Here is a 27,531-nt window from a genome sequence, read left to right as displayed (position 1 = left end):
ATAACCCTAACCCCTAATCCCAAACCCATAACCCTAATCCTAGATGTTAACACTCACCCTTACCCTTAATGCTAACTCTAACCCTAACACTTAAACCTAAGACTAATCGTTAACCCTAACCCTAACCCTTAACCCTAACCCTACCCTATCCCTTAACCTTAAATTTTAACCCTAACCCTAACCCTTAACCCCAACCCTAACCATTAACCCTCACCCTAACACTTAACCTTGACCCTAACCCTAATACTTACCCCTAACCCTAACCCTTACCCCTAACCCAAACCCTAACTTTTAACCCTAATCCTAACACTTAACCCTAACACTAACACTAGCCCCTAGTCCTAACCCTAACACTAACCCTAACACTAACCCCTAACACTCACACTAACCCTATACCTTAACTCTAGACCTCGACCCCTAACCCTAATCCTAATTCTCCCTCTTCTTCCAGTCTCAGAGTTAAGCAAGCATACACTGCAGCCATACCATGTCTGAGATGACGGTCCACCTGAGTCCCACGTGACAGGCAGGGGCCCATGCCCATGGTAAGATGGAGTGGAGTTTGTAGGCTTGCTAAACACCAGTTTGGAAGAATTGTGTTATTCATATATAGGGTTGCTTACATTTACTTATAGAAGGCAACTATTGGGGTGTGCTTTGTAGGCTTGCCTTACTCTAGTTTGGGTGAAGCGTGTGAGTCCTTTACATAGGAACGTTAGCATTGAGTTAGAGGGAGCATCTATGGGCTGGTGCTTTTTAGGCCTGCTAAACTCTAGTTTGGAAGAAGTTCGAGAGTCATATATAGGAACGATTTCATTAATTCAGAGAAAGCAATTATAGGGAGTTTATTTGTAGGCTTGCTAAGCTCTACTTTGGAGGAAGTCGAGAGTCATATATAGGAATGCTTACATTCACAGAAAGCATCTATGGGGTGTGGTTTCTAGGTTTCCTAAACTCTAGTTTGGAAAAGGGGGAAAGTCATGTATAGGAACGCTTACATTCTCTTAGAGGAAGGAACTATCTGCGGGGATTTGCAGTATTGCTAAAATCTTAGATTGGAAAAATCGCGGGAGTCATACATAGGAATGTTTACATTCACTTAATGAAAGCAACTGTCAGGGGGTGGTTTCCAGGTTTGCTATACTCTAGTTTGGAAGAAGTGCGACAGTCATATATAGGAAGGCTTACATTCACTCAGAGAAAGCAGTTATGGGTGGGTGCATTGTAGGCATGCGAAACGCTAGTTTGGAAAAATTTCGAGAGACATGTATAGGAAAGCTTACAGTCACGTAGAGAAAGGAACTACCGGGGGTGGTGTGTAGGTTTGATAAACTCTAGTTTGGAAGAAGGGCCGTAGTCATATATAGAAACGCTTAAATTCATTCAGAGAAAGCAGTTGTCAGGGATTGGTTTGTAGGCTTACTCAAGTCTAGTGTGGAAGCAGTGCGAGAGTCATACATAGGAAGGTTTACATTCACTCAGAGAAAGCAACTATGGCGGTGTTTGGAAGCATGCGAAACTCTAGGTTGTAATGCATGCGTCAGTCATACAGAGGAATGATTAAATTCACTCAGAAAAAGCAACTGTGGGAGGGATGTTTGTAGGCATGCTAATGTCTACTTTGGAAGAAATTCGAGACACATATTGGAAGGCTTATATTCACTCAGAGAAAGTAACTATGCGGGGTGTAATTTTGCCATGCTAAAGTCTAGTTTGGAAGGAGTAGGAGAGTCATATAAAGGAACGCTTACATTCACGCAGAGAAGGCAACTGTGGGCGGTGTTTTCTAGATATTCTAAACTCTGGTTTGAATGAAGGGTGAGAGTCATATATAGGAAAGCTTACAGTCATTTAGACAAAGCAAGTCTTGGGGGTTGGTTTGTAGGCCTGCTAAACTCTACTTTGGAGGAAGTGCGACAGTCATAAATGGAACGCTTATATTCTCTCAGAGAAACAAACGTTGGGGTGGTGGTTTGAAGGCATACTGAACTGTTTGGAAGAAGTACGAGAGTCATATATAGGAATCCTTACATTCACTCAGAGAAAGCAATTATGTGGTGGTGTATTGTAGGCATGCTAATCCTTGGTTTGGAAGAATTTCAAGAGTAATATCAGGAAAGATTACAGTCACTTAGAGAAAGCAACTCCCGGGCGGTGGTTTGTAGGCCTGCTAAACTCTATATTCAATGAAGTGTCGGAGTCATATATGACAACGCTTATATTCACTCACAGAAAGTTGCTTTTTCTGCATGAATGTAAGCGTTCCTTTATACGCCTCGTACTTCTTCCAAACTACAGTTTAGGATGCCTAGAAACCACCACCCCATCGTTGCTTTCTCTGAGTGAATGTAAGCGTTTCCATACATGACTCTCACACTTCTTTCAAGGTAGAGTTTAACAGGCCTGCAAACCACTCCCTGAAAGTTGCTTTCTCTAAGTTACTGTAAGCTTTCCTATATATGACTCTTGAACTTCTTCCAAACTAGAGATTAGAACGCTTAGAAAACACCACCGCATAGTTGCTTTCTCTGCATGAATGTAAGAGTTCCCATATAAGACTCTCACACTTCTTCCAAAATAGAATTGAGAAGACCTACCAAGCACCCCCTGTGAGTTCCTTAATCTAAGTGACTGAAGCTTTCCTATAGCGATTTGCCTGCCTACCGAACACCACCCAATAGTTGCTTTTTCAGAGTGAATGTAAATGTTCCCACGTATGACTCTCACACTTCATCCAAACTAGATTTTAGTATGGCCACAATTCACCACCACGACCTTCCTTTCTCTGAGTGAATATAAGCGTTCCCATGTATGACGCTCACACTTCATCCAAATTAGAGTTTGGCAGGCCTACAAACCACCTCCAGAGAGTTGCTTTCTCTAGGTGACTGTCATTTTTCCTATATAAGACTCTCGAACTTATTGCAAACTACACTTTAGCATGCCTACAAAATACCACCCCATAGATGAATTCTCTGCATGAATGTCAGCGTTCCTGCATATGATTCTCCTACACTTTCCAAACTACAGTTCATTATGCCTAAAAACCACCACACCAACGTTGCTTTATCTGAGTGAATGTAAGCGTTCCCATATATGACTCTTACATTTCATTGACAATAGAGTCTAGCAGGCCTAGAAACCACTCCCGAGAGTTTCTTTCTCTAAGTCACTGTAAGCATCCCTCGGTATGACTGTCTAAATTTGTCCAAACTATAGTTTAGCATGCGTACATATACTACCACATAGTTGCTTTCTCTGCATGAATGTAAACATTCCTACATAGGACTGTCGTTCTTCTTCCAAACTACAGTTAAGTATGCCTACAAACCACCACCACAACATTGCTTTCTCTAAGTGAATGTAACCGTTCCCATATATGACTCCCACTTCAACCAAAATAGGGTTTGCAGGCATACGAACCATCGGTGGACACTTCCTTTTTCAAAGTGGCTATCTTTCCTAAATATCACCAAGCCATCATTGCTTTCTCTGAGTGAATTTAAGCGTTCCCATATATGAGTATCACACTTAAACGAACAGAGATTAGCAGGCCTGGATTCCACACCCTGAGATTTGGTTTCTCCACTTACCCCTATGCTTTCTTATATATGACTCTCACACTTCAAACTGGAGTTTAGAATGCCTAGAAAACACCACCCCACAGTTGCTTTTTCTGCGTGAATGTAAGCGTTCTCATATATGATTCTAGCACATTTTGCAAAGTACAGTTTAGCAGGCTTACACACAACATCCCAAGAGTTGCTTTCCCTGAGTGTAATCGTTCATATATAAGACTCTCGAACTTCTTCCACCCTACACTTTAGCATACCTAGAAAACACCACCCCACAGTTGAATTATCTGCCTGAATGCGTGTTGCTATTTATGACTGGTACATCTTCCAAACTACAGTTGGAATATCGAGAGTAATATACAGGAAGGCTTATGTGCACTGAGAGACTGTAACTATGGAGGGGGGTTTTATCTTGTCATGCTAAAGTCTAGTTTGGAAGGAGAACGAGAGTCATATATAGGAAGGCTTACATTTTCACAGAGAAAGCTACTACAGGGTGGTGTTAGGTAGGCATGCTAAACTGTAGTTTAGGAGAGGTTCCCGTGTCCTATGTAGGAAAGGTAACAGCCACTTAGAAAAAGCAAGTGTTGCCGGGTGGTTTGTAGGCCTGCTAAACTCTATTTTCAATGAAGTGTATGTGTCATATATGGGAACGCTGAGATTCACTTAGAGAAAGCAACGTTGGGGTCATGGTTTGTAGGCATACTAAATTGTAGTTGTTAAGAAGTAGGAGAGTGAAACATAGAAAAGCTTACATTCACGCAGATAAAGCATCTATGGGGTGGTTTTTTTCTTTTGTAAGAATGCTTATCTCTAGTTTGGAAGAATTCAAGAGTATTATATAAGAAAGCTTACTGTCTCTTAGAGAAAGCAACTCTCTTGGGGTGGTGTGTAGGCCTGCTAAACTCTACTTTGGAAGAAGTACCAGAGTCATATATGGGAGCGCTAACATTCACTCAGAGAAAGCAACGATGGGGTGGTTGTTTGTAGACATACTAAACACTAGTTTGGAAGACGTACGTGTTATATATATAGGAACGCTTACATTCACGCAGAGAAAGCAACTGTGGGGGAGTGTTTTCTAGGCATTCTAAACTGTAGTTTTGATGAAGTGTGAGAGTTAGAGAAAGCAACTCTCGGTGTGTGGAAATGCAAGCATGCTATTTTGGTTTAAGCGCGAGAATCCTATATGGGAACGCTTACATTCACTTTGAGAAAGCTATGATTGGGTGGCGGTATTTAGAAAACGTAACAGCCACTTAGAGAAAGAAAGTGTCGGCGGGTGGTTTGTAGGCCTGTAAAACTCTATTTCGGTTGAAGTGGGAGACAAATATGGGAAAGCTTACATTCACTAAGAGAAAGTAACGATGGGGTGGTGTTATGTAGGCATATTAAATTCTAGTTTGGAACACGTACGAGTCATACATAGGAACGTTTACATTCACACAGAGAAAGCAACTATAGGGTGGTGGTTTGTAAGCATGCTAATCTCTAGTTTGGAAGACGTTCAAGAGTAATATATAGGAAACCTTACTGTCACTTAGAGAAAGCAATCTCGGGGGGTGATGTGTAGGCCAGCTAAACTCTACTATGGAAGACGTGCGAGAGCTATATATGGGAACACCTTGATTCACTCAGAGAAAGCAACGATGGGGTGGTGGTTTTTACACGTACTAAACTCTCTTTTCGAGGACGTACGAGTGATATATAGGAACTCATACATTCACGCAGATCAAGCAAGTATGGAGTGGTGTCCTGTAAGCATGTTATTTTCTAGTTTGGAAGAAGTTCAAGAGTAATATTTAGGAAAGCTTACAGTCACTTAGAGAATGCAACTCTCGGCGGGTGGTTTGTAGTCCTACTACAGTCTGCTTTGGAAGAAGTGCGAGAGTCATATGTGGGAACGTTTATATTCACTCAGAGAAAGTATTATGGGGTGGTGGTTTGTATCCACACTAAACTGTAGTTCAGAAGCGGTAGGAGAGTTATATATAGGAACATTTACATTCACGCAGAGATAGCAACTTTGGGGTGGTGTTTTCTAACATTCTGACCTCTAGTTTGGATGAAGTGTGAGAATCATATATCAGAAAGTTTAGAGTTACTTAGAGAAAGCAACTCTCGGGGTGTGGAATGCAGACCTGCTAAACTCTATTTTGGTTTAAGTGTGAGAATCATATATTGGAAGGCTTACATTCACTTAGAGAAAGCAATGATGGGATGGTGATATGTAGGAAAGGTAACAGCGACTTAGAAAAACGTGTCGGCGGGTGGTTTATAGGCCTGCAAAACTCTATTTTTTTGAAGTGGGGGTCATGTATGGGAACGCTTAAATTCACTCAGAGGAACATACGTTGGGGTCGTGGTGTATAAGTCTATTAAACTCGTTTGGAAGACTTACAAATCATATATAGTAACGGTTACATTCACGCAGAGAATTCAAATATGGGATGATGTTTTCTAGGCATGTTAAACTGTTGTTTGGTAGAAGTTAGAGAGTTTCATATAGGAAAGATTAGAATAACTTAGGGAAAGCAGCCCTCGGGTGTGGTTTCTAGGCCTGCTAAACTCTGCTTTGCAAGAAGTGCGAGCATCTTCTAGGGAACGCTTACATTCACTCAGAAAGCAACGATAGGGTGGCATTTTATAGGCATATTAACTCTAGTTTAGAAGACGTACGAGTCATATATAGGACCGCTTACACTCACGCAGAGAAAGTAACTGTAGGGGAGTGTTTTCTAGGCATTCTGAACTCTAGTTTGGATGAAGTGTGAGAGTCATATATAAGAAATCTTAGAGTTACTTAGAGAAAGCAACCACTGGGGTGTGGAATGCAGGCCAGCTAAGCTCTATTTTGCTTTAAGTGTGAGACTCATATATGGGAACGCTTACATTCACTTAGAGAAAGCAACGATGGGGTGGTGGTGTGTACGGTATTCTCAACTGTAGTTTGGAAGAAGTTAGAGAGTCAGATATAGGAACGCTTACATTCACTCAGAGAAAGGAACTATGTGGTAGTGTTTGTACGCATGCTAAACTATACTTTGGAGAAATTTAGGTAGCCATATCTAGGGGGGCTTACAGTGACTTAGAGAAAGAAACTCTCGTAGACTGTTCTCTAGGCCTGCTAAACTCTATTTTCAATTAAATATAAGAGTCATATATGGGAACGCTTACATTCACTGAGATAAAGCAAAGTTGGAGCGGTAGTTTTTAGGCACACTGACCTGTAGTTTGGAAAAAGTAGGAGAATCATACATAGGAATGCTTAAGTTCACCCAGAGAATTCAAATATGGGGTGGTGTTTTGCAAGCATTCTAATGTCTAGTTGGATTAAGTTCAAGAGTAATATATAGGAAAGCTTACAGTCACTTAGAGAAAGCAACTCTCGGGGGGTGGATTGTAGGCCCACTAAACTCTACTTTGCTGGAAGTGCAAGAGTCCTATATGGGAACGCTTATATTCAGTCAGAGAAAGCAATGATGGGGTGGTGGTTTTTCGTCACACTAAACTGTAATTTAGAACTACTAGTCATATATAGGAACTCTTACATTCACGCAAAGGAACTATGGGGTAAAGTTTATACGCATGCTAAACTACAGTTTGGAGAATTTCGAGATTCATATATAGGGAAGCCTAGAGTGACAGAGAAAGCAAACCCCTGGGGCTGGTTTGTATGCCCACGACACTCTATTTTCAATGAAGTCTAAGAGTCATATATAAGAACGTTTATATTCACTCACAGAAAGCAACCTTAGAGTGGTGGTTTGTAGGCATAACGAACTGTAGTTTGGAAGAAGTACGAGAGTCCTATATAGGAACACTTACATTCCCAGAGAGAAAGAACCTGCGGGGTGGTGTTAGGTAGGCGTGCTAAACTCTAGTGTCGGAGAAGTTCCAGAGTGCTATGTAGGAAAGATAACTTAGAAAAACCAAGTGTTGGCGAGTGTGTTGTAGGCCTGCTAAACTCTATTTTCAATGAAGTGTATGTGTCATATTAAGGGAACGCTTATATTCACTCAGAGAAAGCAACGTTGGGGTCGTGGTTTGTAAGCATAGTAAATTGCAGTTGTTAAGAAGTAGGAGAGTGATACATAGAAACGCTTACATTCACACAGAGAAAGCATCTATGGGGTGTTTTTATTTAAGAATGATAATCTCTACTTTGGAAGAAGTTCAAGAATAATATATAGGAAAGCTTACAGTCACTTAGAGAAAGCAACTCTGGGGGTGATTTCTAGGCCTACCAAACTCTATTGGAAGAAGTGCAAGAGTCATATATGGGAACGGTCATATATAGTTCAGAAACAGTACGAGAGTCATATATAGGAAACTTACATTCACGCAGAGAAAGCAACTGTGGGTTGGTGTTTCCTAGGTATTCTAAACTCTAGTTTTGATGAGGTGTGGGAGTCCTTTATAGGAAAGCTTAGAGTTAGAGAAAGCAACTCTCGGGGTGTGGAATTTAGGTCTGCTAAACTCTCTTTTGGTTTAAGTGTGAGACTCATATATGGGAACGTTTACATTCACTTAGAGAAAGCAATGATGGGGTGGTGGTATTTAGGAAAGGTAACAGCCACTTAGAAAAAAGAAGTGGCGATGGGTGCTTTGTAGGCCTACAAAACTCTATTTTGTTTGAGGTGGGAGTCATATATGGAAGGTTTACATTTACTCAAATAAAGTAAGAATGGACTGGTGGTGTGTAAGCATACTAAACTGTAGTTTGGAAGACATATGAGTCATATATAGGAATGCTTCCATTCACGCAGAGAATTCAACTATGGGGTGCTCTTTTTAGGCATGCTAAAGTGTAGTTTGGAAGAAGTTCGAGAGTATTATATAGGAAAGATTACAGTCTCTTAGAGAAAGCAACTCTCGCTGTGTGGTTTGCAAGCTTGCTAAACTATACTTTGCAAGAACTGCGAGAGTCATATATGGGAACGTTAACATTCACTCAGAACAAGCAATGATGGGGTGGTGGTTTGTAGGCACACTAAACTATAGTTCGAAAGAAGTACGAGAGTCATATAGAGGAACGCTTACATTCACGCAGAGAAAGCAAATGTCGGGTGGTGTTTTATAGACATTCTAAACTACAGTTTGAATGAAGTGTGAGAGTCATATCAAAGAAAGCTTAAAGTTACTTGGAGAAAGTAACTCTAGGGGTGTGGATTGCATGGCTGCTAAACTATTTGGTTTAAGTGTGAGACTCACATATGGGAAAGCTTACATGCACTTAGAGAAAGCAATGATGGGGTGGTGGTATTTAGGAAAAGTAACAGCCTCTTAGAAAAAGAAGTGTCGGCGGGTGGTTTATAGGCCAGCTAAACTCTTTTGGTTCTAGTGGGAGTCATATATGGGAACGCTTACATTCACTCAGAGAAAGGTACGATGGAGTGGGGTTCCGTAGGCATGCTAAAGTGTAGTTTGGAAGAGGTTCGAGAGGAAAGATTGGAGTAACTTAGAGAAAGGAACCCTTGGGATGTGGTTTGTAGGCCTGCTAAACTCTACTTTGCAAGAAGTGAGAGAGTCATATATGGGAACGCTTACATTCACTCAGAGAAAGCAATGATGGGGTGGTGTTTTGTAGGCACACTAAACTGTAGTTCGGAAGAAGTGCAAGAGTCATACATAGGAACGGTTACATTCACGCATAGAAAGCAATTGTGCGGTGGTGTTTTCTATACATTCTAAACCCTAGTTTGGATGAAGTGTGAGTCATATATAACAAAGCTTAGAGTTAAGTAGAGAATGCAACTCTCGGCGTGTGGAATGCAGGACTGCTAAACTCCGATTTGGTTTAAGTGTGAGACTCATATATGGGAACGCTAAAATTCTCTTAGAGAATGCAATGAGGGGTGGTGGTTTGTAGGCATACTGAACTGTAATTTCAAAGAAGTACGAGAGTCATATGTAGGAACGCGTTCATTCACGCAGAGAAAGCAACTATGTGGTAGTGTTTGTACGCATGCTAAACTATAGTTTGGAGAAACTCCGAGGGTCATATCTAGGGAAACTTACAGTAACTTAGAGAAAGGAACTCTCGGAGAGAGGTTTCTAGGCCTGCCAAACCCTATTCTCCATGAAATGTAACAGTCATATACTGGAACACTTACATTCACCCAGATAGTTACAACGTTGCAGTGCCATTTTTTTAGGCGTACTGAACTGTAGTTTGGAAAAAGTAGGAGATTATATATAGGAACGGTTACCTTCACTCAGAGAATTCAACTAAGGGGCGGTGTTTTGTAGGCATGCTAAAGTGTAGATTGGAAGAAGTTCGAGAGTCTTATATGGGAAAGATGACTGTCACCTAAAGAAAGCAACTCTCTGGAGGTGGTTTGTAGGCCTGGTAAACTCTAATTTGGATGAAGTGTGAGAGTCATACAAGGGAACGCTTATAGTCACTCAGAGAAAGGCACGTTGGGGTCGTGGTTTGTGGCCATACTAAAGTCTAGTTTAGATGAAGTGTGAGTCATTCATGGGAACGCTTCCATTCACTCTGAGTAAGCAACTATGGGGTGGTGTTCTGTAGGCAGGCAAATCGCTAGTTTGGAAGAAGTTCAAAAGTAACATATGGGAAAGCTTGAGTCACTTAGATGAAGGAACTCAGGGGGTGCTTTTTAGGTCTTCTCAATTCTATTTTGGCAGAAGTGTGGGAGTCATATACGGGAAAATCTTATATTCATTCAGAGAAAGGAACTATGCGGAGGTGTTTTTTAAGCGTGATAATCTCTAGTTTGGAAGAAGTTCAAGAGTAATATATAGGAAAATCTTACAGTCACTTAGAGAAAGCAACTCTCGGGTGGTGGTTTGTAGGCCTGCTAACTGTACTTTGGAAGAAGTGCGAGAGTCATATATGGAAACACTTACATTTACTCAGAAAAAACGATGGGGAGGTGGTTTGTAGGCATCCTAAACTATAGTTTGGAAGAAGTACGAGTCGTATATAGGAACGCTTACATTCCTGCAGGAAAAGCAACTTTCTCGAGTGATTATAAGTGTTGTCATATATGACTCCTACACTTCATTGAATATAGAGTTTAGCGGGCCTACAAACCACCGCCCGAGGGTTGCTTTTTCCAAGTGATGTAATCTTTCCTATATATTACTCTTGAAATTCTTCCAAACTAGAGATTAGCATGCCTGCAATATACCACCCCATAATTGCTTTCTCTGCGTCAATGCAAGGGTTCCTATTTATGACTCTCGTACTTCTTCCAAACAACAGTTCAGTATGTCTTCAAACCACTACCCCAACGTTGCTTTCTCTGAGTGAATGTAAGCATTCCCATATATGACGCTAGCACTTCCTCCAAAGTAGAGATTAGCAGGCCTACCAACCACCCCCCAAGAGTTGCTTTTTCTAAGTGACTGTAAGCTTTCCTATATATGACTCTCAGACTTCATCCAAACTAGAGTTTAGAATACCTAGAAAACAATACTCCACAGTGGCTTTCTCTGCGTGAATGACTCTCACACTTCTTCCAAAGATAGAATTGAGAAGACCTACAAAGCACCCCCTGAGACTTGCTTTCTCTAAGTGACTCAAGCTTTCCTATATATTACTCTTGAATTTCTTCCAAACTAGAGATTAGCATGCTTACAAACACCATCCCATAGTTGTTTCTCTGCGTGAATCTCAGCGTTTCTATGTATAACTCTCGTACTTCTTCCCAACTACAATTTAGTGTGCCTACAAACCGCCACCCCAAAGTTGCTTTCTCTGAGTGAATATACAATCCCGTATATGACACTTACACTTCATTGAAAATAGACTTTCACAGGCCTACAAACCACCCGCCGACAGTTGCTTTTTCTAAGTGGCTGTTACCTTTCCCAAATAGGATTCAAACTCTTCCCAAAGTAGAGTTTAGCATGCCTATCTAACAGCACCCCGTATTTTTTGTTTCTCAGCGTGAATGTTAGCGTTCCTATATATGACTCTCGTACTTCTTCCAAAGTAGCATGCGAAAATTACACCCGCCCATAGTTACTTTCTCTGAGTTAATATAAGCCTTCCTATTTGTGACTTGAATTTCTTCCAAAGTAGAGATTAGCATGCCTACAAACATCCCTCCCAAAAATTGCTTTTTCTGAGTGAATTTAAGCATTCCTCTGTATGACTGACACACATTAGAAGCTAAAGTTTTGCATGCTTACAAAGCACGCCCATAGTTGCTTTCTCTGAGTGAATGTAAACCTTCCTATGTGTGACTCTCGCACTGCTTCCAAACTAGAGTTGAGTAAGCTTACAAACGAATCCCCGACAGCTGCTTTCTCTGAATGAATGTAAGCGTTTCTATATATGACTATGGCCGTTCTTCCAGACTTGAGTTTAGCAAGCCTACACACCACCCCCGGTAGTTGCTTTCTCTACGTGACTGTAAGCTTTCCTATACATGACTCTCAAAATTTTTCCAAACTAAAGTTTCGCCTGCCTACAATTGCTTTCTCTGAGTGAATGTAAGCCTTCTTATAGAGGTCTGTATCAATTCTTCCAACCTAGGGTATAGCAAACCTGGAAACCACCCCCTGATAGTTGCTTTCGTTAAGTGAATATTTACATTCCTATATATGACTCCCGCAATTTTTCCAATCTAAGATTTTAGCAATACTGCAAATCACCGCAGATAGTTCCTTCCTCTAAGTGAATGTAAGCGTTCCTATTTCCCTTTTCCCTTTTCCAAACTAGAGTTGAGGAAGCCTAGAAACCACTCCCCCATAGATGCTTTCTGTGAAGCATTCCTGTATATGACTCTCGACTTCCTCCAAAGTAGAGCTTAGGAAGCCTACAAATAAACTCCCTATAACTGCTTTCTCTGAATGTATGATATCATTCCTATATATGACACTCGAACTTCTTCCAAACTAGAGTTTAGCAAGCCTAAAAAGCGTCCCCATAGATGCTCCCTCTAACTCAATGCTAACATTCCTATATAGGACTCACCCACTTCATCCAAACTAGAGTAGAGCAAGCCTACAAAGCACACCCCAATAGTTGCTTCCTATAAGTAAATGTAAGCAACCCTATATATGACTATGGCAATTCTGCAAAACTGGAGTTTAGCAAGCCTACAAACGCACGGACCCCACTCCATCGTACCATGGGCATGGGCCCCTGCCTGTCACACAGGACTCAGGAGGACCCTCATCTCACAAATGGCATGGCTGCAGTATAGGCTTGCTTAACTCTGAGAGTGGAAGAAGAGTGAGAATTAAGGTTAGGGTTAGGGGTCGGGGTTTTGTGTTAGGGGTTAGGTTTAGTGTGAGGGTTAGGGGTTAGGTGTTAGGGTTGGGTTTAGGGTTAGGGGTTAGAGTTAGGGTTAGGGTTAAGGGTTAGGATTAGTGTTAAAAGTTAGGGTTAGGGTTACGGGTAAGGGTTAGGGTTAGGGTTAGGGTCAGGGTTAAGGGTTAAGGTGAGAGTTAACGGTTAGGGTTAGGATTAGGTTTAAGGGTTAGGTTTAGGTTTAAGGTATACGGTTAGGGTTTGTGGTTTAGTTTTAGGGTTAGAGCTGAGTTCAGGTTAGGGTTAGTATTAGAGCTAAGGGTTATGGTTAGGGTGAGGGGTTAGGGTTAGGATGAGGGTTCCAGGTTAGTGTTAGGGTAAGGGGTTAGGGTTAGGCTTATGGGTTAGGTTTAGCGTTAGGGTTAGGTCTAGGCTTTGGGGTAAAGATTAGGGTTTCGGGTAAAGTTTAGGGTTTAGGTGTTACATTTATGGTTAAGAATTAGGGTTACAATTATGGGATAGGGGCTGTTGTCAGGGGAAGACATGCATTAAGATAAGTTTATGGGATTAATGTTAGGGTTAAGTTTATGTGTTCTGGTGAGCAATAGATTTAGGGTTAGTTGTTATGTTTCTGGGTAGGGTTATGGGTTATGCTTAGGACACGGGTACTGCCTGCAGTAGTGTGATGGGTTACGTGGCTGGGATTGTCGCTGGGAAACCCCTCTATTGTACACTGGGTATGGTCCCGTGGGTTTCATGCAAGACACAGTGGTAGAGCCTCCCTTCACGCATGGCATAGGATGATTGCAGGTTTGCTTAACTCTGAGAATGGAAGAAGTGTGATAATTATGGTTAGGGTTAGGGGTTTGCGGTTAGGGGTTAGTGTCAGTGTTAGGGTTAGGGGTAAGAGGTTAAGGGTTAGGGTTAGTGTTAGGTTTAGGTGGTAGGTGTTAGGGTTAGGGTTAAGGATTAGGGTTAAGTGATAGGTTTAGTATTAGGGTTAAGGTTTAGGGTGAGTGTTAACGTTTAGGGTTAAGGGTTGGGATTAGAGTTAGTTGTTAGTGTTAAGGGTTATGATTAGGGTGAAAGAGTAGGCTTAGAGTTAAGGGTTATTATTAGGGTTAAGTGTTAGGTTTAGCGTTAGGGTTAAGGTTTAGGGTTAGGGTTAATGGTTAGGGTTAGGTTTAGTGTTAAGTGTTAGGGTTAGGATTAGGGTTAATGGTTAAGGTTAAGTTTAGGGTTAAGGGTTAGGGTTAGGCTTAAGGGTTAGAGTTAGGGTTAAAGGATAGACTTAGGCTTAAGTGTTAGGGTTAGGGTTAGGCTTAAGTGTAAGGGTGAGTGTTAAGAGTTAGGGTTAGGGTTAGGGGTTGGGGAAGAGGGCTTTGGTTATTGTTAGGATTAGAGGTTAGGGGTTAAGGGTTAGTGTTTGGGGTTAGTGTTAGGGTTAGTGGTTTAAGTGTTAGGTTTAAGACATAGGGTTAGGGTTTAGTGTTAGTGTTAGGTTTAGGGTTTAGTGTTAGTGTTAGTGGTCAGGGTTAGGGTTAAGGGTTAAGATTAGATTTAAGGGTTAGAGTTAACGCTAGGTTTAACGGTTTTTGTTAGGGTTACCATTTACAGTTAGGTTTAGGGTTAAGGGTGAGGTTTGCAATTAATGTTAGGGGTTTGGTTTAGGGGTAGGGTAAAGTGTTAGGGTTAGGACTAGGTTTAGGGTTAAGGGTTAGTGTGAAGGTTAATGGTTAGTCTTAGTGTTAAGTGTTAGGTTTAGGCTTAGGGGTTTGCGGTTAGAGGTTAAAGTTAGTGTGAGGGTTAGGGGTTAGGTGTTAGGGTTAGCATTTAGGGTTAGGTTTAGGGCTAGGGGTTAGTGTTAGGGATAGCACTAGGGGTTAGTGTAAGGGTTAGGGTTAAGGGTTAAGATTAGGGTTAAGGGTTAGGATTAGGGTTACGGTTAAGTGTTAGGGGTAGGGTTAAGTGTTAAGGTTAGGGTGAGTTTTAATGGCTAGGGTGAATGTTGACGGTTAAGGTTAGGGGTAAGGTTTACAGTTAAGGTTACGGGTTAAGTTAAGGTTTAGGATTAGGGTTTAGGGTAAAATTAGGGTTAGTGTTAAGTGTTTGTATTACCGTTAAGTGTTTGTGTTAGGGGTAGGCTTCACGATTAGGGATAGGTTTATGGTTAAGTGTTAGGGTTAGGTTTTGTGGTTAGGGTTAAGGGTGAGGATTAGGGTTAAGGTTAAGGGTTAGGTTTAGTGGTAGAGTTAAGCGTTAGTATTAGGGTTAAGGCTTAGGGTTACGTTTAGGCTTAAGGCTTAGGGTTAGGTTTAACGGTTAGGTTAGGGTTTAGGCTTAAGTGTTAGGGGTAAGTGTACAGTTAGTGTTAATGGTTAGGGTTAAGTTTAGAGTTAAGTGCTAAGTTTAAGGGTTAGGGTGAGGTTTAACAGTTAGTGTTAATTTTTAGTGTTAGGGTTAGGGTTAGGGGTTTGGTGATGGGGATAGGGTTAGTGTTAAGGGTAGGGGATAGGGGTTAGAGTTTCGGGTTAGTTTGAGGGTTAGGGGTTAAGTGTTATGTTTAGGGATTAGAGTTAGGGTTAGGTTTAGGGTTAGGAGTTAGTGTTAGGATTAGAGGGTAGGGTTAGGGTAAAGGGTTTAGATTAGGGTTAAGGATTAGGGATAACCCTAACCCTACTGTTAGGGTTAGTGTTAGGGTTAGCATTAGGGTTAGGGTCAGAGGTAGGGTTAGAGTTAGAGTTGGGCTAAAGCTAGGGCTAGGGCTAGGACTAAGGATAGGACTAAGGTTATTGTCGAACTAGGACTAGGGCTAGGGCTATGGTTAGGGTAAGGTCTAGGTCTAGGGCTAGGGCTAGTGTTAGGGCTAGGTTTAGGGTTACGGTTACGTTTAGGGTTAGTGTTCAGGCTAGGACTAGTGCTAGGGCTACGGGTAGGGTTAGGGTGAGGGTTAGGACTAGGGCCAGGCGTAGGGTTAGGGTTAGGGTTAGGGTTAAGTTTATGGTTTAGGGTTGGGGTTAGGGTTAGGGTTAGTGTTACGAGTTAGGATTAGTGTTAGGGGTTAAGGTAAGGTTTGGTGTTAGGGTTATTTCTAGGGCAAGCAATAGGGCCAGAGCTAGGGTTAGGTTTAGGGTTAGGGTTAGAGTTTAAGGTTAGGGTAAGTGTTACAGTTTGGGATTAGGGTTAGGGTTAGGGTTAGGGGTTAGGTTTAGGGTTCGGGTTAAGTTAAGGGTTTAGGGTTAATGTGAGTGTTAGGGTAACGGTTAGGATTAGGGGTTAGGCTTAGGTTTAGGGGATAGGGTTGGGTTTAGGTTTAGCCTTAGAGTTAGAATTAAGGTTGGGGTAAGGTGCTATGGCTAGGGTTAGTGTTAGGGTAAGGCTTAACGGTTAGTCTTAGGGTTAACTGTTAGGGTTAGTATGTGAGGTTTGGGGTTAGGGGTTAGGGTTAGTGTTAAGGTTAGGTGTTAGGATTTGGTGTTACTGTTACGGTTAGAGGTTTAGTGTTATTTTCAAGGGTATGGTATAGGGTTCAGTGTAGGGTTAGGGGTTAGTGTTAGGTTTAAGGGTTAGGGTTAGGTTTTTGATTAAGATTAGATTAAGGGTTAGCGTTAGGGTTCAGGATAGGGTTAGGGGCTGTTAGTGTTAGGGTGAGGGTTAAGTGTTAGAGTTAGGGTTAGGGTAGCAATAGGGGTTAGAGTTAGGGTTAATGGTTATGGTTTTGTTTATGTTTAGGATTAGGATTAGAATTAGTGTTAAGGATAGTGGTTTGGGTTAGGGTTATGGTTAGGGATTAGGGTTAAGCTTAGAGTTAGCCTTAGGGTTATGGTTAGGGGTTAGCTGTTAGAGTTAGGGTTAGTCTTATCGTTAGGGTTAGGGTTAGGTTTAGGGGGTTGCTTTAGTGTTAGGGTTAGGTTTAGGGTTAGGAGTTAGGTGTTAGGGTTAGGGTTAAGGTTAGGGGATAGGGTTAGGGTTAACGTTAGGGATTTGGGTTAGGTATTAGGGTTAGGTTTAGCGTTAGGGTTAGGATTGTGGGTTTGGATTAGGGGTTAGGGTTAGCGTTACATTTAAGGTTAGAGTTAGAATTAGGGTTAGGGTTGGTGGTTAGTGTTAAGGTTAGGGTTAGAAGTTAGGGTTAGGGTTAGGGTTAGTGTTAGGGTTAGGGTTAGCAGTCAGAGTTAGGGTTGGTGTTAGGGTTTGGGGTTAGGTTTATTTTTAGGGTTAGGGGTTATGGCTGTTAGGGTTAGGGTTATGGATAGTGTTAGGGTTAGTGTTATGGCTAGGGCTAGAGCTAGGGTGAGGTTTAGGCTTAGGGTTAGCGTTAGAGTTAGGGCTAGGTCTAGAGCTATGATTAGGTGTAGGGCTAGGGCTATAGCTAGGGAGAGGCTTAGGTATAGGTCTAGGGTTACTGCTAGGGTTAGGGTTAGGGCTGGGATTAGGGTTAGGTTTAGGGTTAGAGGTTAGGGTTAGTGTTAGTGTTAGGAGTTAGTGATAGTTTTAGAGTTAGCATTTACTGTTAAGGCTAGGGATAGTGTTAGGGTTAGGCATAGGGGTTAGAGGTAGGGTTTAGTGTTAGGTTTATATTTACGGTTATGGTGAGAATTATTGTTAGGTTTAGGGGTTGGGTTTAGGGTTTGGGTTAGGATTAGGGTTTGGGGTTATGGTAAATTTAGTTTAGGGTTAGGGTTAGTGTTACGGTTGTTTTAAGTTTAGTGTTAGGTTTAGGGTTAGGGATTAGGTGTAGGTTTAAATTTAGGGGGTTAGGATTATTTTAGGGTTAGGGGTTATGGTTAAGGTTAGTGTTCTTGTTAGTGTTCTGGTTAGTGTTATAGTGAGGTATTGGCTTAGGTTTAGGGTTACGGTTAGGTGTTAGCATTAGGTTTAGGGTTAGTGTTAGGCTATGATAAGGGCTAGGGCTAGGGCTATGGCTAGGGCAAGGGTTAGGTTGAGTTCTAGTGTTAGATCTATGGTTAGGTTTAGGCTTGCGGTTAGGGCTAGGGTTAGGGGTTAGGGTTATTGTTAGGGTTGGGGTTAGTGTTATGTTTAGGGTTAGGGGTTAGGGTTAGGTTAAGGGTTAGTATTAGGGCTTATGGATAGGGTTATGTTAGTGTTAGGGATTAGGGTTAGGGTTAGAGGTTATGGTTAGGTTTAGGGTTAGGGGTTAGTGTTAGGGTTAGGGTTTAGTGTTAGGGCTAAGGTTAGTGTTAGGGTTAGGATTAGGGGTTGCGGTTAGTGTTTAGGGTTAGTTTTATGTTCAGGGTTAGGGTTAGAATTAGGATTAGGTTTAGGGGATAGTGTTCTCGTTTGCGTTAGGGTTAGGGTTTAGGGTTATGGTAGGGTTAAGTTAGGGTTATGGTTAGGGTTAGTGTAAGAGTTGTGTTAGGTTTAGGGTTGGGATTCGGGTTAGGGATTAGGGGTACGTTTATTCTTAGGGAGTTCGTGTTAGGGGTATAGTTAGTGTTTAAGGTTAGGGCTAGTGTTCTGGTTAGTGTTATGGTTAAGGTTAGGATTAAGTTTAGGAAGAAGGTTAGGCATTAGGGTTAGTTTTAGGGTTAGGTTTAGTGTTAGGGTTAGTGTTAAGTGTTAGGTTTAGGGTTAATGTTTAGGGTAGCGTTTAGGGTTAAGGGTTTCATAAGGTTTAATGTTTAGTCTTAGGGTTTTAGGGTTAGGGTTAGTGGTTTGGGGTTCAGGTGTAGGGATAGTGCAAAGTTAGGGGTTAGGCGGTAAGGTTTGAGGTTAGTGTTAGGGTTAGGGGTTTAGTTTTAGGTTTAGGGGTAAGGGATAGGGTTAGGTTTAGTGTTAGGGGTAAATGTTAGTGTTCCGGTTTGGGTTAGCGTTATGGATTAGTGTTAAGTTTACGGGCAAGTGTTAGGTTTATGTTTAAGGTTAGGGTTAGAAGTAGGGTTAGAAATAGGTGTTAGGTTTAGGGTTATGGTTAGGGTTTGGGGTTCGGTTTAAGGTTAGGGTTAGGGTTAGGGGTTAGGTTTAGGGTAAGGGTTTGGGATAGGCATTAGGGTTAGGGTTAGGGGTTAGGGTTAGATTTAGGGGTCAGGGTTCGTGTTAGGCTTACAATTCGGGTTAGGGTTAGCCGTTAGGGTTAGGGTTAGCGATACGGTTAGGTTTTAGGTTTAGGCTTAGTGTTAGGGTTAGGATTAGGAGTTAGGGTTAGTGGTTAGGGTTAGGTTTAGGTTTAGGGTTAGTGTTAGAATTAGGGTTAGGGTTAGTGGTTAGAGTTAGGATTATGGTTAGGGTTAGGGGTTAGGGTTAGGGTTAGCGTCAGTGTTAGGGTTAGTGGTTAGGGTTAGGTTTATTATTAGTGTTAGGGCTTAGGTTTAGGGTTAGGGGCTAGGGTTAGGGTTAGGTTAGGGTCAGGTTTAGGGTTAAGGTTAGGGGTGAGGGGTTAGGGTTATGGATAGGGTTCCAGTTACGGATAGGTTTAGGGTTAGTGTAGGGTTAGGTTTAGGGTTAGTGTTAGGGGAGGTTTAAGGTTAGGGTTAAGGTTTGGGGTTATGGTTAGGATTAGGGTTAAGGTTACGGTTAGGATTAGGGTTAGGGGTTAGTTTTAGGGTTATGGTTCGTCGTTTCAGTTAGGGTTAGTGTTAGGTTTAGGTTTGGGTAGGGATAGGGTTGGGGTTAGGGTTAGCATTAGGGGTTAGGGTTAAGTTTAGTGTTATTGTTAGGGGTTAAGTTTAGCGTTACGGTTAGGTTTAGGGGTTAGGGTTAAGGGTTACGGGTTAGAGTTAGAGTTAGGGTTAGGTTTAGAGTTAGGAGTTAGTGTTAGAGTTATGGTTAGAGTGAAGGTTAGGGTCAGGGTCAGGGTTAGGGTGATGATCAGGGTTAAGGTTTGTGTTAGGGTTAAGGTTAGGTTTACGGTTTTTCTTAGTGTTATGGTTATGGTTATCGTTATCATTAGGGTTAGGTTTAGGGTTATGGTTAGTTTTATGGTTATGGTTAGGTTTAGGGTTATGGTTAGGTTCATGGTTATGGTTAGGTTTAGAGATTAGGTTTAGGGTTAGAGTTGGGGTTAGTGTTAGGGTTAGTGTTATTGTTAGGTTTAGGGGTTAGGGTTAGTGTTAAGGTTAGGGGTTAGGGTTAGTATTAGCCTTAGGGGTTCGGGTTAGGTTTACGGTTATGCGTTAGAGTTAGGGTTAGCGTAAGGGTTAAGGGTTAGGGTTACGTCTAGGGCTATGTGTAGGGCTACGGCTAGGACTAGGGCTAGACTTAGGGCTCCTGCTAGGCTTAGGGTTAGAGCTAGGTATGGCTAGGATTAGGGCTAGAGTTAGGGTTAGGTTTAGGGCTAGGGTTAGGGCTAGGGTTAGCATTAGGATTAGGGTTAAGGTTAAGATTAAGCATTAGGGTTAGCATTAGCGTTAGTTTTGTTAGGATTAGGGTTTGGGGTTGGGGTTAGGGTTAGTGATTAGGCGTTAGGGGTAATGGTTTGGGTTAGGGTTTGGTGTTAGGGTTAGTGTTAGGGTTAGGGTTAGGTGTTAATGTTAGTGTTTCAGTTATGTTTATGGGTTAACATTACGTTTAGGGTTTGGGTTAGGTGTTAAGTTTAGGGGTAGGGTTAGGGGTTAGGGTTATGGTTTGGGGTTAAGGTTAGTGTTAGTGTTAGTGTTTAGCGGTAGACTTCGGGTTAGTTGTTAGTGTTAGGCTTAGAGGTTAGTGGTTCTGCTTAGGGTTAGGGTTAACGGTATGTTTATGGTTAGTTTTAAGGTTAGGAGTTTGGATTAGGGTTAGGTTTAGGTGTTAGGGTTAGAGTTAGTGTTTCGGATTAGGGTTAGGGTTAGGGTTTGGGGCTATCTTTAAGGTTAAAGTTTAGGATTAGGGTTTGGGTTTGACTTTCGGGTTACAGTTAGGGTTAGGGTATGGTTAGGGTTAGGGTTAATGGTTAGAGTTAAGTTTAGGGTTAAGTGTTAGGGTTAGCGTTAGGGTTAAGTGTTAGGTTGAAGTTTAAGGGTTAGTTGTAGAGTTAGGGTGAGGGTTTTTGGGTTAGGGGTTAGAGTTATTGTTAGGGTTAGGTGTTAGGGGTTAGGGTTTGGTGTTAGTGTTAGAGTTACGTGTTAAGTGTTAGGTTTAGGGGTTATGATTAGGGTTATGTTTAGGGTTAGAGGTTAGTGTTAGCATTAAGCATTAGGGTTAGTGTTAAGGTTTAAGATAAGGATTAAGGGTTAGTTTTAGTGTTAGGTTTAAAGATTAGTGTTATGGTTTACGTTTACGGTTAGGTTTAGGGTGAAGGGTGAGGTTTAGGTTTAAGGTTAGAGGTTAGTGTCATGGTTAGGGTTAAGTGTTAGGGTTAGGATTAGGGTTAGGGTTTAGTTTTAGGGTGAGGGTTAATGGTTAGGGTTAGGGTTAAGGCTTAGGTTTAGGGTTTAGGTTTAGTGTTAAGGTTTCGTGTTAGCATTAAGTTTAGAGTTAAGGGTTTTGTTTATGGTTAGGGGTTAGGCTTAGATTTAGGGTTCATGGTTAGTGTTAGGGTTAGGGTTTAGGGTTAGGGTTACGGGTTAGGGTTAGGATTAGGTTTAGGTCTACGCATTAAGGAAAGGGTTAGGATTCAGCTTAGGTGTTGGTGTTGGGGTTGTGGTTGGGTTTGGGTTTAGGGTTGGGGTTGAGGTTACGGTTAGGTTTAGGGTTGGGGTTGGGGTTGTAGGTGAGGTTGTGGTTAGATTTGGGGTTAATGTTAAGGTTATGGTTGGGTTTCGGGTTTTGGCGTTAAGGTTAGGGTTTGTGTTAGGGTATGGTTAGGGTTAGGGTTAGGCATTAGGGTTAGAAATTAGGGTTAGGGTTTAGAGTTAGAGTTAGGATTAGTGTTAGGGTTAGGGTTAGGTGTTAGGGGTTACGGTTAGGGTTAGAGTTAAGGGTTTTGGGTTAGGTATAATGTTAGTACTAGCCTTAGGTGTTAAGGTTAGGGTTAGGGTAAGGATTAGGTTTTAGGGTTAGGGTTAGGTTTAGGGTTACTTTTAGGGGTTAGGGTTACGGTTAGGGTTACTGGTTAGGGTTGGGTTTAGGTGTAATGTTAGGGTTAGTTCTTAGTGTTAGAGTTAGCGTTAGGTGATAGAGTTAGGGTTTGGGGTTAGGGGTTCTGGTTAGGGTTAGCGTTGGAGGTCAGATTAGGGTTAGGTTTAGGGTTAGGGGTTAGGATTAGTGTTAGGTTTAGGGTTAGGGTTTGGGGTTACTGTTAGGGTTAAAGTTTAGGATTCGGGTTGGGGTTAGGGTTCGGGGTTAGCATTGGGGTTAGGGTTAGGGTATGGTTAGGGTTAGGGTTACGCAGTAGTGTCAGAACTTTTCATTAGGATTTAGAGTTAGGGTTAGGGTTAGTGATAGGGTTAGGGTTAAGTGTTAAAGGTTAAGGTTATGGGTTAGGGGTTATGGTTAGGGTTAGGGTTTAGGTTAGGTGTTACATTTAGGGTTAGGGTTATGGTTATGTGTTAGTGATAGTTTTAGGGTTAGGGTTAGGTGTTAGGGTTAGGTTAAAGTTAGGGGTAATGTATATGCTTTGGGGTTAGCGTTCGGGTTAGGGTTAGGGTTTAGACTTAGAGTTAGGGTTAGGTGTTAGCCTTAGGGTTAGGGTTAGGGGTTATGGATTCTGGTTAGGGTTAGGTTTAGGGTAAGGTTAGGGTTAGGATTTGGGTTAAGGGTTAGTATTATAGTTAGGTTTAAGGGTTAGAGTTACAGTTAATGTTTGGGTTAGGGTTAGAGTTAGGGTTAGGGTTTAGTGTTAGGGTTCAAGGTGAAGATATGGATTAGGATTAAGGGTTAGGGTGAGGTTTAACGGTTAATGTTAGGGTTAAGTTTTAGTGTTAGGATTTATGGTTAAGGTTATGTTTTCAGGTTAGGGTTAGATTTAGAGTTAAGTGTTATGGTTCTGGTTAGGGATTTAGGGTTAGGTTTAGGTTTCAGGGATAGTGTTAAGCTTAGGGGTTAAGGTTAGGGATAGGGTTAGTGTTAGGGTTTACGTTTAGGCTTAGTTTTAGGGCTAGGTATTAAGGTAAGGGTTACGGTTAGGGTTAGGTTTAAGTGTTAGGGTTAGGATTAGGGTTTAAGGTTTATGTTAGGGTAGGGTGTAGTGTTAGGGTTAATGTTTAAAGGTTATTGTTAGGTCTAGGCATCAGGGTTAGCGTTAGCTTTTAGGGTTAATTTTAGTGTTTAGAGTTTGTGTTGGGGGTTAGCTTCAGGGGTTAGGCTTAGGATTTGGGTTTAGGGTTAGTGTTAGGGCTTAGATTTAGCAGTAAGTTTGAGGGTCCAGGACCAGTATAATCCATGGTGAGAGGGGTCCAGAGAGGGTCACTGCGACACCACACCATCGTACACTGGAACTTGGACACTGACTCTCATGTAGCACTCAGGTGGAGCCTGATATCACGCATGGCATGGATGGATTCTAGGCATGCTTAACTCTGAGAATGCAATAAATGTGAGAAATAGGGTTAGGGTTAGGGTTAGGGGTTATGGGTTAGGCTTAGGGTTAGGGTTAGGGATTAGGGTTTATGTTTAGCGTTAGGGTTAGAGTTGAGGGTTAGGGTTAGGTTTAGGGATAGGGTTAGGGTTAGGGTTTAGGGTTTGGGTTAGGGTCAGGGTTAGGTGTTAGGGTTAGCATTAGGGTTAGGCTTAGGTGTTATTTTTAGGGTTAGGGTGAGGGATTAGGGTTTCAGACTCAGGGTAAGACATGGGTCCTATATGATCTATCAGGGTTGGGGAAATGGGAAGATCGCCTGGGCCCCACTCCATTGTACACAGGGCCTGGGCCCCAGCCTTTCATGTAGGACATAGAGACAGAGCCTCATCTCATGCATGGCATGGGTGGATTGTAGGCTTCCTTAACTTTTGAAATTGAAGAAGTCTGAGAATTAGATTTGGGGTTAGGGTAAGGGGTTAGGATTAAGGTTTGGGTTAGGTGTTAGGGACTAGGATTAGTTTTAGGGGTTATGGTTAGAGGTTACAATTAGGGTTAGGATTACTGTTAAGGTTAGGGATTAGGACTATGTTTAGCGGTTAGCTTTATGTTTAGGGTGATTGATTATGGTTAGGGTTAGGGATTAGGGTTTATGTTAGCAGTTAGACTCATGGGTTACAGTTAGGTCTATGGATTTGGTTTAGTGTTAGGGCTTATGTTTACTGATTTGTGTTAGGGCAAGGGCGCTGTCTAATCTATGGGGCACTGGCGGTGTGGAGCATGGCTGCGTCCCCACTGCATTGTCCTTTGGGCCTTAGACTCTGTCATGCAGGACTCAAGCAGAGCCTCATCTCACGCATGGCATGGCTAGATTGTAGGTTTGCTAAACTCCTAGAATGGAAGAAGTGTGAGCAATAGATTTAGGGTTAGGATTAGGGTTAGAGTTTTGGATTAGGTTTAGTGTTAGGGTAAAGGGATAAGGTTAGGAATATGGTTGGGTTTGGGGCTAACGTTATTTTTAGGGCTAGGGGTTAGGGTTAGGGTTAGGGTAATTGTTTGGTTAGGGTTAGGGCTAGGTTCACTGTAAGGGGTAGGGCTTGGGTTAGGGTTTTAGTTAGGGTTAGGGTGAGCGTTAGCATTTGAGGGTTAGTGTTAGTGGTTAGGTATTACACTTTTGGTTACGATTCATGTTAGAGTTAGGGGTTTGGGGTTGGGATTAGTGTTAGGGTTAGGGATGAGGGTTAGTTTGAGAGGTTAGTGTTAAGCTTAGGGTTACGTTTAGGGGTTAGGTTTAGCCTTGGGATTAGTTTTAGCCTTAGGGTTAGAGTCAGGGGTTAGAGTTAGGGATTAAGGTTAAGACATGGGACCTATATGCTCTATGCAGAGTCGGGACAGGGAGCATGGCTTGTAACCCACTCCTTTGAACCCAGGTCATGGAACCCTGGCTCTCATGTGGGATACAGGGGCAGAGGATCATGTCATGCATGACATGTGTTGATTGTATTATTGTTTATTTTTGCGAATGAAAGAAGTGTGAGAATTACATTTAGGGTTAGGGTAACAGGTTAAAATTATGGTTAGGGATAGGTTCTGTGGTTAGGGTTAAGTTTAGGGTATAGAGTTAGTGTTAGGGATTAGGGTCAGGGGTTAAGTTTAGGGTTAGTGTTTAGAGTTAGTGTAAGGGCTTAGGTATGGCTGTTAGTTAAGAGCAGAGGACCTGTCTAATCTATGGTGACAGGGATGCGGACAGGGTCACCGAGACACCACACCATCGTACACTGAGCCTTTGGCCCTGACCCTCATGCATGACTCAGGCAGAATCTAATCTCAAGCATGGCATGGCTGGGTTGTAGGCTTGCTTAATTCTGAGAATGGAAGAAGTGTGAGAATTAGGGTTAGGGTTAGGGTTAGGGTTTTGTGGTTAGGGGTTAGGGTTAGTGTTAGGGTTAGGGGATAGGGGTTAGAGTTTGGGATTAGGGTTAGGGGTTAGGTGTTAGGCTTGGGGGTTAGGGTTAGGGTTAGGTTTAGGGTCAGGGAGTTAGTGTTAAGGGTTAGGATTAGGGGTAAAGCTTAGGGTTAAGGTTAGGTTTAAAAGTTAGGGTTAGGGTTAACAGTTATGGTTAGTTTTAGGGTTAAGTGTTAGGGATAGGGTTAGGGTTAATGGTTAGGGTGAGTGTTAGCGGTTAGGGTTAGGTTTAAGGGTTAAGGTTAGGGTTAGTTGTTAGGGTTAAAGATTAGGGTTAGGTGTAAGGGTTAGGGTTAGTGTTAGGGTTAAGCATTAGTATTAGGGTTAAGGCTTAGGGTTAGGGTTACGATTAAGGGTTACTGGTTAATGGTTAGGGTTCGGTTTAGGGTTAAGGTTTTGGGTTAGGGTTAGGGATAGGGTTAACAGTTAATGGTTAGGATTAGTTTACAATCAAGGGTTAGGTTTAGGGTTAGGTTTAACAGTTAGTCTTAGGGTTAAGTGTTAGGTTTAGGTTTAGCGGTTTGGGGTTATGGGTTAGCGTTATTGTTAGGGTTAGGTGTTAGAGGTTAGTGTTTGGGGTTAGTGTTAGGTTTAGCGGTTAAGTGTTAAGTTTACGGGATTGGGTTAAGGTTAGGTTTAGATTTAGTGGTTAGTCTTAGGGTTAGGTGTTAGGGTTAGGGTTAAGGGTTAATATTCTGGTTAAGGGTTAGGTATAAAATTTAGAGTTAGGCTTAAAGTTTACGGTTAGATTTAGGGTTAAGGGTGAGATTTAGGGTTACGGTTAGAGGTTAGGGTTATTGTTAAGGGTTAATATTCTGGTTAAGGGTTAGGGTTGGGGTTAGGTTTAAAATTTAGTGTTAGGCTTAAAGTTTACGGTTAGGTTTAGGGTTAAGGGTGAGATTTAGGGTTACGGTTAGAGGTTAGGGTTAGGGTTAAGGATTAATATTCTGGTTAAGGGTTAGGGTTGGGGTTAGGTTTAAAATTTAGTGTTAGGGTTAAAGTTTACGGTTAGGTTTTGGGTTAAGGGTGAGATTTAGGGTTACGGTTACAGGTTAGTGTTAGGTTTTGGGTTAATTGTTAAGGTTAGGATTAGGATTAGGCTTAAGACTTAGGGTGAAGGTTAAGGTTTAGGGTTAGGGTTAAGGTTTTGGTTTAGCATTACGGTTGGCATTAAGTGTTATTTTTAGGGTTAGATATTAGGATTAGGTTTAGGGTTCATGGTTAGGGTTAGGGTTTGGGGTTAGGGTTAAGGGCCAGGGTTAGATATAATTGTTTGGTTTAGGGTTAGGATTAAGGGTCAGGGTGAGATTAAATGGTTAGTCTTAGGGTTAAGTGTTAGGGTTAGGGTTAGCGGTTTGAGGTTAGGTTTAGTGTCAGGGTTAGGTGTTATGTGTTAGGGTTAGGGTTATGGCTTATGGTTAGGTTTAGGGTTACTGGATAGTGTTAAGGTTAGGACTAAAGGGTAATATTAGGGTTAGCTGTAAGAGTTAGTATTAGGGTTAAGAGTTAGTATTAGGGTTAAGGTTTAGTGTTAGGGTTAGGGTTAAGGTTTAGGGATAGGGTCAGGGTTATGGCTTAGGGTGAGTGTTAACCGTTAGGATTTGGGGTAAGCATTAGGGTTAGGGTTAGTGGTTAGGGTTAAGGGTTAGGTTTAGGGTTAAGGGTTAGTATAGGATTAAGGGTTTGTGTTAGGGTTAGGGTTAAGGGTTAGTGTTAGGGTTAATGGTTATGGTTAGCTATAGGGTTAAGGGTTAGGGTTAGGATTTGTGGTTTAGTTTTAGGGTTAGGTTTAAGCGTTCAGTTTAGGCTTAGTGTTAGAGTTAAGTGTGATTGTTAGGCTTAGCAATTAGGGTTAGGATCAGGGTTCAGGGTTACTGTTAGGGTAAGAGGTTAGTGTTAGGGGTGGGATTTATGGTTAAGGTTAGGGTTAGGTCTAGGCTTTAGGGTAAGGTTTAGGGTTTGGTTGTTACGGTTATAATTTGGAGTTAGGGTTAGGATTATGGGCTACGGGTTGTTTTCAGTGTCAGTGTTTTGCATTACGGTTAGGTCAAGGGTCTAATATTAGGGTTACTGTTAGGTTTACTTGTTAAGGTGAGCAATAGAGTTAGGGTAAGGTGTTATGTTTAGTGTAAGGGTTATGGGTTAGGGGTAGTGATTTTGCTTAGGGCATGGGCTCTGTCTGCACTAGGGGTGGTTAGGGTGCTGGGATTGCCACCCGGAACCCACTCTATCATACTCTAGGTATGAGCCCTTGGGTTTCATGCAGGACACAGTAGCAGAGCCTCGTTTCACGCATGGCATGGGAGGAGTGTAGGCTTTCTTAACTCCGAGAAAGCAAGAAGTCTGAGAATTAGATTTAGGGTTAGGATTA

The sequence above is a fragment of the Lemur catta genome, chromosome 27 (assembly GCF_020740605.2).
Source record: "Lemur catta isolate mLemCat1 chromosome 27, mLemCat1.pri, whole genome shotgun sequence".
NCBI classification, from domain to species: domain Eukaryota; kingdom Metazoa; phylum Chordata; class Mammalia; order Primates; family Lemuridae; genus Lemur; species Lemur catta.
This window is presented reverse-complemented; position numbering follows the sequence as displayed.